The following is a 13,968-nucleotide window of genomic DNA, read 5'->3' on the forward strand; positions in this document are numbered from 1 at the left end:
AAGGCCAAACAATATCATTCATATAAATGAGAGTTTTGTAATGAACCCTACCATTTCAGAAGCATTCTTTTATTAAGAGAAGCAAATAACATTCAAATAACATTCAAAATGCTATTAAGAAGTCTCTAAATGAAAAGTACACTATTCCTGGGTAGAGTATTGAAGCCACAAGATAAGTATGTAGAATTAGCTTTTTAACCCCTTGTCAAACACAACAGAGTTCCATTTGCTTGCAGGATCATTAAAATAGTTGTTGCATGTGGGTGGGTTCACTAAAAAATGCCAGATAAAAGTAGTAGGATTTTATTCTGTTTGATGGAGCATCAGTGGTGTGACTCATCTTCAAGCCACCTGCTGTTCCTTTAATTGCTTTGGCAGGCTTACCAAGCCAATTAACATCAAGTTCCTCTGAATTTCAGGTCTTCCAACTATAGTTCATGTGGTGCATTGTTGAATCCATATCACGATTCAGGCTTTATTTTGTTACCCAAGAAAAATCTTGCAAAGAGCTCCACAGATTATGAATCACATTTACATATTGTGTTTTCCTAGTGTTTCTCTTGTCATTTCACCCAGGAAGCTAATTAATCAAAACATTTATTGTTAATTATTCATGCTTTTATTTTAGCTGTATTTCAGCAGCAATGAAGTTTTGGACTTCCAAGTATACTGCATTTTCCTAAGCCAGCAAATCCGCCCAGATTGTAGTATATTTACTGGTATATTTGCTATTTGCTTCAAATGCTCTTTAATTCAAAGGTTTCTTCTGGCAAACTGTCTTTGGAACAAGTTCTATTATTTCCATGATTGAGATTTTGGGCTGAGATGCCACCAATATATGGATGAGACTCAGCTCTATCTTGTATTTCTAGCATATCCAAGGGAGGATGCAGAAACTGTGAAAAAATGCCTGGAAGCAATTTTGGAATGGATTAGAAGCTAACAAGTTGAAACTTAATCATGACAAAACAGAAGTGCTGCTGTGGGTAGATGGCAGACCCAGGAACTGGGAATCCTTCTGTTCTAGATGGTGCTGCATTCCCCCCAAAGTGGCAGGCTCATAGCTTTTGGGTGCTGCTAGACCCAGGTCTCCTGTCAGATAAAGATGTAGCATTGGTGACCAGGGGAGCCAGCTTTTGCCCTTCCTGAACAGTAAATGTCTTGCCTTTATAGTGAATATCCTGCTAACAGATAGATTAGATTACTGTAATGTATATGGAGCTGTCCTTGAAGACTGTCCAAAAGCTACAGCTGATAAGAATATTGCGGCCAGAAAGCAGATTGGAATGAATAATAGGAACCATGTAAGTTCAGCCTTGTTACATCTCTCTGACTTCTGATTTCTTAATGGGCCCAATTTAAGGTGCTGGTATTAACTTAAACATTCTGCAGATCTTGGGACCAGCATACCTGAATGACTGCCTAGTACTGCCATAAGAACCTGCTTATTGACTGTAGTCATATTCTGCTTTGGATGCCTTCATCCTCTGAGGCTAGATGGGTAGCAAACCGAACAAGGGCATCCTCCACTATAGTGCCAAACTTTTGGGAGACTCTCCCCCACACCCAGTGGTTTCCTACCAGTGGGTGAAGCTTTTTGAGGTTGTTTCACGTTACCTCTCTAACTTTTTAGTTATTTTTACTTTACAAAATTGATATTCCACCTTTCTGCCCTCATAAGGGCTATCAAGTTGACTAACAAATTTTAAAAAATAAAATCACATTTTTATTATTGTTATTATCATCCCTCTTTTCCATTTGTGTTTTATGTGTTTATATTTTAATGTTAAACATATGAGTGTTTGTGTATATATATAATAATAATAATAATAATAATAATAATAATTTTTGATTTTGTATGTGTGTGTGTGTTAATGTTCACTGCTTTGAGAAGCCTGAATTGGGTATAAAGGCAGGATCAAATGTTTTAAACAAATAAATAGATACTTGACTTTTTAAATTCCTTTCATTCTTGGGGTCCGTCCATTTATCTTCATAATGCCTCTATACCACACTTTACAAATGAGATGCAGAGGCTTGATTTTTCAAGTTTATTTAAATGCTTGAGCTCCTTCTCATCCTGCTTTATAGAGCTAATATTGCATCACCATTTCAGTCTTAATTCTACCTGCCATTATAGAACACACATGAGAAAATCCTCCATTTTTGTCTTGAGCTACTTCTGAAAATACTCTCCTCACAAATGTTTAGGCAACAGTTGGTATACCTGTGCCACAGCTGTCTTACTCGTGGCCCGCATAACTTTTTAGCTTGAGAAGTATTGGGTCAACATCCTAAAGTACTTTATTTCATTTGAAGTACCAATTGCTTGTACTAATTTCTCCTAATGGCTGCTAGTCACTTTCCGTCAACCTTATGATAACCCAAGGAGCCTTGGTATCGTCTTTGACTTCCACAGCCTTTGTTTGGATCCTTTAAGATCCCTCTTGTTCTACAGAGACTCTAATACATGAAAAAGCTGTTTTATGAAAGCATAGCTTTTCTTGCACATATGTACGCAACTGTGTAAAAAACTAACAATTTTCTAGTTTCCTATTAAAATTTGTCATCTTTCAACAATGTTGGAATTGCTGTTGCTGTTGGAGAACAGGCCAAAATGATGTACAGGGTAAGGAAATGAGTGTTTCTATAATGTCATTATAACATGGAGGGAAACACTATTTGAATTCTACAACTCCTTTTCCCTTGGCATTTTTTTTACTGGTTTTGAATATTTAAAAGCATCAAAATACCCACAAAGCAAAAATAACAACCTTCTCTTCTGCCTCATTAAAAAAAATCCTTTCCATGAAACATAACTCCATTTACAGCCCCTTTACATCCAAGTAATCTTTTTTCTATAGCAGCATAATGGGAATTATTGGCTCATGTTTACAAAGAACAGCCATCCTGCAAAAGAAAGAAGGAGAACACACACACACCCACACACACACACACACACACACACGCACAGAGTAAGGTGGAGATCAAGATGAGTAGAGATGTGTCCCTGGTTGCTAAGCAAACCTAAGTCGATGCTGAGATTGCCTTTAATGTGCATTGTAAAGCTTTGAATCAAGTGACATTCAAAACCCTTGCCTGTTATAGAACATATGAAAATGTCACCACATTGCGCAGGGCTTTCTTGTTAAAACAGAATAATTCTAGAAAAGTGCTCAGGTGAACTATAACAATACAATGGACAAAGAAATGTTGTGGCTCTGAGAAATTCAGACCAGAAGCAGGTTTTTTTAATATCACATTGGCATCTATGTTGTTTGTGACTTCAGGCTTGAATTCATCCACTGAACCTAGAGAGAGAATGTGCTAAACATTACTCTTTGGTCCTATCACTGGTCCCCATTTCAAAAATGGAACCCAATTCAAACCGGTTTGGTAAGAATCGGGAGCTTTCAGCATGGATTCATGCTCCCCACTGCAGCTTCTACCCCCTTGCTCCTAGAAACGCAGCAGCCATGCAGGATTCCCCACTGTCGGCGGATCAAACGTGTGATCCACTCAAGGGGCTATCCTGATTGGCTGCTGCATTGTGCTGGGGTGGGAATTTGTTTTATTTTCAAACTGGCGGATCCACATCTCTGCGAGCATGCGCAGAACAACCTTATGCTGGAACAAAGAAACCGGGGATTAAAACAAAGCCCCGTTTCCGTGCTGCTTTGTCCCCTTGTATCTACGTGGATACAACATGTAGCATTTCATTGTATTGCCTTTTACTTAGTGAAACATTCAAAACCAGCCCACATTGCCTCGTATCCATGTCAATCTCGGGCACAGGAAATGAAAAAGGGATGTGGGAGCATGCGCAGAGCAACTCTGGAAAAAACAGGGAAACAGCGATTAAGTGGAAGCCCCGTTTCCATGCTGCTTTGTCCTTTCATGTAGACGTGGATACGACGTTTAGTACTACTTTGTACTGCCTTTTACTCAGTGAAGCATTCAAACTGACCTCATGTTGTTTCCTGTAGACATGGATCTTAGCTCCACGAAATTTTTTAAATTTTGTTTAAAAAAACTGCATCCTGATCGGATGGGAGGCTCCACGTCACTTGCAAGGGCTGGTAGTTCGAATCTGGATTCACATCCCCCCCCCCCAACTTCCCCAGTGCTCCAGATTGACTGCACATTTTTTGAAAAGGTCTACTTCCTTCCATGTTCTAAAATAACACATGCTGAGGGGTGGGGAATGCCAGAAACGGGATGAATGCGCGTTCAGCGCTTGTGCAGTGGGGAGTTCTGCTGGAAACCTGGATATTTGGAGTGATGAGCACGCATTTAATCGTGAGTGGGAATCGACCACTGTATATGAAACCAAAAGGTTAGTCCTTGTGGACCAATTAGGCATATAATCATTGGCAGGCCCTGGCCTCGCTGGGGGGAGCCTGCTCAGGCTGAACCTAGCAAGTGATGTTGGTGGGGGTGGCTTGCCTTGCCTCTATTCATTTCTATGCACTTCCTCACTATTTTGTCCTCTCTACATCCCTATCCTTCTCTAAGTTATGGCATTTTGCTCTTGGCTTGAACTCTCCTCCTCCTTAACTCTCCCCTAGGACCACAGACTGTCTGTCTGGCCCTTCTGCGGTTTTGATTGGCTGCCCAGTTCCCAGCTCCACTTCTTCTTATAGGCTCATATGGAGTGCAGCTTCTCCCCGCCTCGCAGTGGGACAGGTACAGCTGGAGGGATGGTCTTTCTTGGGCTTGCTTGGGTGGCCACCTGCTTCCCCCAGCTGCAGTGAGTGGGGAGGGATCAGTGGAACACCAGGTACCTGAGCCTTACTGAGGACATGTTTATAAAGTACCCTTGAATGATAGTTCTGAAATCAGAAAAGCAACTCTTTTCCCACCTGCCACTTTTTATTCACAACATAATTCCTACAGCTGTTCTTCTCCTGTGGAGGCTGGTGCCCAAGATCCACCAGCAGCATCAGGAAGGGGTTGAAATTGAGAAGCAGCAGATAAGAACAGAGATCAGCACTTTCCTTCTACTTTGATTATACTATGCCCTTATCTTCTAAAAAGCTCTGCGGAGACGTGGGGACACACCCCCATGGCCATGGTGACGCCTCGGGGGTCAGGGCCCAGGAGGCATGTCCCCTTGTCACCACAGAGCTACGTGAGGAAGAGGAGGTAAGTCTTTTAAAAGTGGCGCACTGAAAAATGGTGCCTTCTACCTAGTGCCATTTGCTCAGGCCCGGGTGGACTCAAAAATAGCGGCTTGGGGCAAAAAGTGTGGTGCTGCCTCATTTGGGAGGCGGCAGCCATGCAAACGGGGGGCCCAGGTTGGCGTTTTTGCCATTCCGGAGCGCTGTTTATGTCCCATGTGGAATCCGCCCATGTGAAAACATAACTCAAGGACTATAAATTCATTATAATAACCAGACTAGTAGAAATGTTTTGGAAGTGGTGGAAAAATGACTAGATTCTAAGATTTTATAATGGTCTCTCCAGTAACTTGAAAATGTTATATTGGGATCCACTATCTAATAGGTATTTAATATAATTGTGGATAGATATCTCTATGTTTTATTCTTAGCAATTTTCCAGAATTTTCTTGTTTCTGTTTTCTGGTTTCTACTATTTTCTGTTTTGTTTAATATACTTTGGAAAATTATATATATATATATATAACCTCTTATTGATTGGTCAAGAAAATGGATTGGGAAAATATTTACAGAGGGTTTTTTTAGGGCTGCCTTTGGGGGGGGGAGGCTTTTAAAAGTAGCTCTTCAGACACCTATTTATCAGGCTCTCTTCATCACTGCATTTTATACATCTAAAATGCCAGGCATATTGAGGATTGCTTTGTGAGTGACAAACATCGCGAAAACAACATGTTGTATTCAGGACTGAAAGGGAAAGTCATGGATTGCCCCTGAGGCAGCTCTGACATGAAGCCTCACCTTTAAAACAGATGCTTCAGGTTTTCCCAAGGAACAGAAGTTGAAGAACTACCTAGGTCCTGCCACTAGAATAATCCACAATGCATTGGTTTCTAATAAAGTCAGACAAAGTTTAAGATATTAAAAGTGATCATACACATAATTATTTTGTCATGGGGGGTGGGGGTTGCCTTCCCTCTGACCAACACTAATCTCTCTGTGCGAACAGTTAATCTAGCTAGCTATCTTCAGAGTATTTTTGAAGTTATTGCTTATTATTTCATTAATGGGGAAAAAAGAAGATGCTTTTTTCCCTTTCTACAAAAAACTTTATGTAGTTAATTGAAATAAGTATTTAATTGAGGGGGATTTCAAACCAACATTGATGTCATCATTCTCTACAGTTATTTATAGTGAATAAACTATTTTGTGGAAGATATTCAAAACCTGTAAGAAAAACAGACGTTTGACAAAAAGAGTCTGGAAGAAACATCAAAGATTGTAACTCACATGAAATTCTTATTTATTGAATAGAACAGTTACGCACCTGCTTAACTTTCCATTTGAAATCAATAGGAATGGAAAGTGTATGCCTTTAAGTAGATTGTAAGGCAGGATGTGTGTGTGCGTGTGTTCCCCGCTCCCCCTTGATTCATCAAGTACCAAGTAAGTTTACTAATAAAATGATGTTGAGGACAAAAAGAAAAAGCTTTCCCTAGTTACAAGATCTTATGATTTGTTTGAAATTCTTTGAAACAATTTAATTGTGCAATCCAAAGAGGGGTCAAATGGAGCTTTGTAGCAGGGTTGCGCCAATGTGGGTGCCCACTTTGCTAGCATAAGGGGTGAATTGAAGGGGTGAATTGTGCTGGTGGCAGGTGCTCTAATCTGTAAGCAGCCTCACACGTGGGTGCCCCTTTACCACATGAGTCCATCCAGGTGTGGGTAAGGGCATACTGGAGCAGTTCCTGGGATAGAGCAAACTTTAGTGCAGTTTCAGATCAGGAGGACTCCAGTGGTGCAAGTTTACACCACCAAAAAAGGTTGGCATAATTCATATGCTCCTATGGGTTTCCCTGGGATAGAAATGTGATTTTCCTTCTCTTCCAGCTCCTGCACTGCTGTTTATCTCTTTAGTGGCAGCATTGCTGTATCGTACCCGGCCACTGCTCTATCACTCCCCCCTCCCCGGATTGGTCTGTAAAATGTTATTCCTACAGAGATCTGCTTCTCCTGAAGAAGGTCCCAAATTTAGTCACCAGCATCTCTCGTTAAAAGGATTAGTCAGTAGATGTTATGAAAGACTGATATCTGCAGAGCCACTGCCGCAGTAAACAACACTGATCTAGACGGATGAATGGGGTAACTTCATATATGGCAGCTTCATGCATCCATTGCCTTTTCCACTTGTGTCTTGCAAATACTTCAGTCACAAACATTGATGTTTTACCAGACCAGGGATTTTGCCAACAAGTAGAAGAAGAAACAGCGCTATTTTTTACATGGGTTCACATGATTAGGAGACCATCACTAATATTTTCTTGTCACTCACTATTGTGTACACATGCCTCAAAATAGTGGCCAGGATCAGAGTGACCTGGTGCCGTCAAACTGAATCTGTTAATAATGTTCTACATTCTGAGACATAGGAATAGTAATTTCCTCTCAGATTGTTAATTCCCAAAGCTTAATTTTTCCACCTTTTCTTTTCACAGTCCAGATACGAAAAGAAATACATCTTTTTGTTGACCTACTGATCACCTGGACTACTAGATTTTTCTGTGCCTACCCATACAGAGGACTCTCAATGGTGCCTCTCTGCGGCAACTCAACTCTTTAATCATGTTGTGCTCAGTTTTATTATTTAGAATTTTGAAAATTATCCTTGAACTTTTAAAGAACCCTGTACTCATTTAATGGTTGAGCTGTAGGTGCTCAAAAACCATGCTGGGCAAAGTTCAGCTTTAAAACAGTCTACCAGTATGTTTGATGCATTGGGACTCCGTGGGGAAGATTTACACAATGGTTATGCTTGAGTGTCTTTTCAGAAATTGTTTCTGGGTAAGAATTCTCAGTCATGCGTTTTCAGACATGAATTATCTGGTTTTTGTTGGGTCAGCTGTGCCAGAGAGACTTCCAGTGATAGTGCAATAATGGGTCATGTTTGCCACGGTAATATTTTATGTGACTTGCATTTCAGCCATTCAGCAGTCTCAGTAGTCTAGTTCTCAACATTACTGAGTTGGAGCTTTTTGTGCAATGCTTGTCAGTATTGCAGCAGGTTTTTTTAAAATATATATATTTTCATAACAAACACAATGCTTTGTAATTTTAAAAAATCTAGGCAGGCACATTTACAGTTTTCAAAGTTAGGTCAAGCTAAAAATAAACCAGAATATGAATATGCAGCAGGGGACAAGGTGCCTCCAGCTCACATAGAAGGTGGACATTAAGAGATGCATTTTCTTTGACAGTGCACTGAATAATGCAGATCTTCTCCTTTATTTAGAGCTGATCTCACTTCAAAGTCTCCTCAATGAATTTTCAGGTTATTTGTTTATTTCCTAACACAGCACACACATTGCACAGTTCACAACTTTTGCAGTAACAAGTTTCGCTCATAAGCCTTATAGAATCTACAGCAAATGTATAATAGGTTGCAGTCAGGATAAAGGAAACAGTTTTCCTATTTTCACGTTCACATGCATCCGTGCAGGCAGCAACTGGTGCCCATGGAAACAATCCGGGTTGCTGTTGCACCTTTGCCCGGAGATAAGTGTATTTTTAATCACTTCCCACACATGTGTAGCTATGTGGGCATGCACAAATGAACCCCCTCAGCCAGTGGTGGGATTCAAATAATTTAACAACTGGTTGTTGTACAAGCACCATTTTACCAACTGGTTCTGCCGAAGTGGTGTGAACCTGCTGAATCCCACCATTGCCCACAGCCATGCTGATGTCCCACAATACAACCATCTGCACCTGCAGAGCTATGCAGATGCAAGCTGCAAAATTTTAAAAAAGGAAAAGGGATGCAAATAAAGTGCCTCCTACCTGGCCATTCATTTGCAAATACCTGCAACATGGATTTTTGAAAAGAACTGCTTATTTAGCGATTTTCAAAAAACTCTGGTTGGGGGCAAAAACTATCTTCTCCAGAACATCTCCAGAACATCTCAGGTTCTCATGTTGGAAATTTTGATACATTCTGAGCTGCAGCAGAGCACAAGGTAAAAGAGAGGTTGTCCACAATCAGCATATGTACTGATCCCCTCCCTTGCCTGGCAGACTGGAACCTGAAAAGTCAGCAGTGGTTTTCCTGGTGCAAACTCCAGCATGTAGCTTAGCAAATGGGGAGCAGATAGTCACTGTCACATGTTCTTCTATCACCTTTCCTCTGGTCTTCATTAATTCCATTAATTCCAGATACACAGATTCCAAAACAAGATAAACTTTACCAAATATAGAAATTAGAAACCGTGAATGTTTTTGTTTTGACAATGAACAGTAACAAAAAAAGACTTCTGACTTGCTAATATCCAAATGAAGATCTCTGACACCTATTGGAAGCACTTTGAAGCTTCTGAGTTTATAATACATTTTAGGGATATGATCTGGAAATACAGAAATATAATCCCTCTCTTGGTTTTATTTTGCAACGCATGTAAAAGATTTGAGTGTCTTACCTAATTGTACTTGTGTGTGTGTGTGTTAAGCACTGTCAAATCACTTCTGACTCATGGTGACTCTATGAATCGATGTCCTTCAAATGATCCTGTCATATATAGCCTTGTTGAGGTCTTGCAAAGTGAGGGCTGTGGTTTCCTTGATTGAGTCGGTCCATCTCATGTTGGTCCCAGTAGACTCAATGATTAGGAAGTCTCAGGAGTTAAAAGTGGGCTAGAATTTTCAATACCTGACAAGAATTTTATATGGCAATTCTTTATTTCTGAATCGAAGAACTGCGTCTGCTTTGCATGAATTAATTCTTCTGTTCGCACAATAAGCAGCAAGGCGGTGCCGTGATTTAAAGACAATGACTTCAAGATAATGTTAAGTGCAGTTTAGTTAAGCGCTGAGAATTATTAAGGCTTTGGTGTTTGAATTCAAAGTCACATATCCTAACAAGCAAAAATGTTGTACTTAAAATTGGATTTCACAGATGTAAAAGTAGCTGTAGTGCTATAGTGATAAGTACAAACATTAAAAGTTGATTCATCCCCCCAAAATAAAAGTAATTGTAATTGTCTGAAGATCATATTTAAACCCCACAGAGGATTCAGCATATTGCTTTGTATTATGGAAGTCAACTGATGCAATGCATTAAACAAAATCGGTTCATGATGTTTCTTTTTTAAAAAGCTGAAAATCTAGTTTATAGCTAGGGCTTCTAAGTGCAAAAAACCCTAGAAAGCAAAACTGAAATGACCTCTAATTCCTGGCCTTTATTTTAATTGCAGTTTTTATGCACATTGTATTGTTGGCTCTAACTGATTTTACTGTGTGATTTATAATGCTGCTTTTAATTGTAGCCATAATGTAGTATATATATTTTGCAAATAAATAAATAAGGAACATCATTTTGACATTGTACACCGACACTTATGCCCCTTCCACACATGCAGAATAATCATTTTCAATCCACAATTCAATCCACAATTCAATCCACAATTGTTTACAAATGGGTTTTGCTATTTCACACAGATGCAAAGTACATTGAAAGTAGACTGAAAGTGCTAATTATTCTGCATCTGCGGAAGAGGCCTCAATGAGTATCACATACTGATTTTTTGAAGGGTCTTGGTGAAATGACATAATTTTTTTAAAGTCTAAAGTTTTCAAAATACTTAAATTTCTTGAAGGTGGGGGTACACCTCTGTGTGTATGTGTACATGCCTGCAAGACAGGTGTTAGACAAAGAACAATGAAACAGTTAGGAAAACAGCTTTGAAAAGTTTAATTAATTCTACACATTGTGTAGAGTGATAAAATATCAGGCATATTGTCACTGGATCCAGCATATTGAATTATGGGTTGCCTAACATGCATTTTCCGCTTCTGTTGCATGTCATGTTAAAATGTACATCAGTCAGTATAGGCACAGCTGAATCACTGCTCCCACAGAGATCTTTTGCTGGTGATGGCTTTTCCTTCACTAAAATAGATGAAATATTCCTGGGAACTTCACTGAAAATAAGTTATTTTATTATTCTGTTACAGCTCTTGTCCTGACACACAGAAATGTGGCTCTGAAGTTTAATGCTTCAAATGCAAACTTAAAGTGAGAAATATGTTCTTTGTGCTGGTGTAATGTAGGTGATAGGTTGAGGAAAAATACACAGAGGCGGCTTCTTTTTCTTAGGAAAATGAAAGGCATAGTATCTTCTTCTAAAATCACAACACATTTGCATGAAGTGTAGTGTCTTGGAATCCTTAGATTAGCAGCTTGAAAGCAAGGCAACACCAGCAGCAGCAGGCAAATCTAATGTGCCTTGCTAAGTATTGTTTAATAATATAATGTGTTTCTGAATGGAATAATGAAATCAGCAAAACAAGTGATAACATTTGGACCACAGAGGGAAATGTATTATCATAGAAATTGCTCAGAAATCGTCACCACTGTGCCAGCACAGCAGTAAAATCAGCAGTTGGTTATAAGAATCACACAAGGAAGCTTCTGGGTTCCCACAGAGGCATCCCAAGATAATGTGTGAGAAGCAAATAATGCAAATTAGCCCTTCTTCCCAGGCTTTCCTTCTACAATTGACGATTGTGGTGAATTTTAAATGTCCATGTTCTTTTAATTGCACGTCTATGCATTTCTTCCAAGTGTATTTAAAATCAAGTGTATTGACTTAAAAGTCTGGCACAGAAGTAGTTAGTACAAGTGTGTGAAGTCAACAGGAAGTAATAATCTTTCCCTATCCATAAATGTAACCCTCCCCCAAAACTTAATGGAAGGGCGTTTTTGCAGAGCCTGTATAAGAGTAACCCTAAGTATTTCCCAGTTAATTCAAGTATAGAATAATCCTATTTATGCAATTTATGTGCAATTTATTGGGGGGGGGGGGTGTCTGCAAAGTGCTGTGGAGCTGGCATGGCCCTAGTACCGGCATCACTGCCCATTCATGTGAGTAAGTGGCGTCCACACCTGGGGTTGTGGTGCCAAGGTGCCATGTGACTCTACACCTATGATGCCACTGTTCTCTGGCACAGGAGCCTGCACTGGTGTCAATGGGGCATTCTTAGGGCTGGAGTCATCCTTCCTCAATCCATTCAGCTCAGGAACACCCCTTTTTGCTGGCATCAACTTATGCCAGCAACAAGGCAGGTTCAGGCCATTGGACTGATAGGAGAGTTTCAAAGCAAACAGTGAATTTGCTTTTCTTTTTTTAAGCCTTGCCACACCTTTGCATTGTTTTACCAGGTGATGCGGCAACACAGTTCCCATCTGCCACCCATCTACTCCCCTTCCATGGTGGTAGCAATTATGTATAGTGGATACCATGTATCTAGCAGATCAGAGAGATATATTGATCTATCGATCGAGCAATCAATCAAATATTTTAGTGTATAGCCATAGGTCTTCACAATGTAAGATATCAAAATAAAAAAGATAAATAACTAGATAAAACACAATATAAATTACAAAAAAATGTTAAATCACCAGCCACAAGGTTCCTAATTTAGAGTTCTTCCCAGCTCTGAAATAGGTAGCATTAAAAACCCTATTAAGGATACAAGATCACATTAAAAGGGAAGTTATTCTGCGTCAACTGCTTTCTTTGATACCATCTTGGCTCTGATCTTGCTGGCTGCCACTTCAAACAGAGCCATTCTATAAAATACGAACGAGTCAGTGTCTGAAAACAGAAAGTGTAATTTATCTATGTCAGAATAAAATTGCATCATAGTTAAAATCCTGGAAATAAATTAAGAGCCCCATCCAAAAAGGGAAGCAAAAGGGCTTGTGCAAGCAGCACACCCTCATGCCGGTGCATTTGCGGAGTGGGAAGTGTGCTGGCGGCTAGCCAGCCCACAGCTCCACCACTGCAGAACCTGGAAGTCTGGGCTACAGCATAATGATGTTAGTGCTTTTCTGTTGTTGTATTGTGAGATATCCACCAGGTAAGAGAGCCTCAGGTTATCTTTTTTGATTATTTTTCATACCAGGGAGAGAACTTGGTTTGCTCAATTATGTTTTTATCAATTAAGGTATCACTTTTGAAGATCCAGTCACTCAGGTTGGAACTGTTTGTTGATGCATGCAGTAGATCATCTAGAATGGTATAAAAATACAAAATGTTACTGAAAAAGTTAGCATGAGTCTTGACATTAGTTAGCAGAACTGGTAGCTTCTATTGCTGAGCAAATCCACGTTTTGCAGAGGTTGATAAATGACTGATCATGTTGGTTGACTGGTGCTGTCGAAGTAAGTTGATTAGAAGTAGAAGTAAGTTGGCCAGAAGGAAACGTGGAAAATTGTACAGTCTCAGTTCTAAGACCAAGTTCCACCTCATTTAAAGGACATTTTGAGTTATTGCTAGAAGAGCCAGCATAGTATATTGGTTAAGAAGTTGGGTCAAATTCTGGAAAACCCAGGTTCATATCCCCACTTGCACCATGGAAACTTGCTGGGTGACTTTGGGCCAGTCATGGTGTGACAGCCAGCATGGTGTAGTGGTTAATATCAATGGACTGTAAACTGGATAACCAAGTTTGGTTCCCCAATCCTATGTTTTTTTGTTAAAAACTGTACAATAGTACAGTCTAATCAGAGTTTATCATGTTCACAGACTCTAACAGCACAGTACTATCTATACTTTGATATTTTGTGTGAATCAGCTTGTTGTGTGTTAAACGTACACACTGTATGCTTGCCAGATTGCCCTCCATGTAGAAATCACCATCAGATCAGGAGGGTATTTAATTGTTTGGAAATGGCCCAGTGATCTAAGTTGAACTGTAATAATAGAGTTCAAGGGGAGCATATCTCATAATGACATTGAGCAGCTGCTTTCTCTTAATTTTATGCTACTTGCTATGCATTCTACACATTTGCCCATTT

Source organism: Sphaerodactylus townsendi, linkage group LG01 (assembly GCF_021028975.2).
Source record: "Sphaerodactylus townsendi isolate TG3544 linkage group LG01, MPM_Stown_v2.3, whole genome shotgun sequence".
NCBI classification, from domain to species: domain Eukaryota; kingdom Metazoa; phylum Chordata; class Lepidosauria; order Squamata; family Sphaerodactylidae; genus Sphaerodactylus; species Sphaerodactylus townsendi.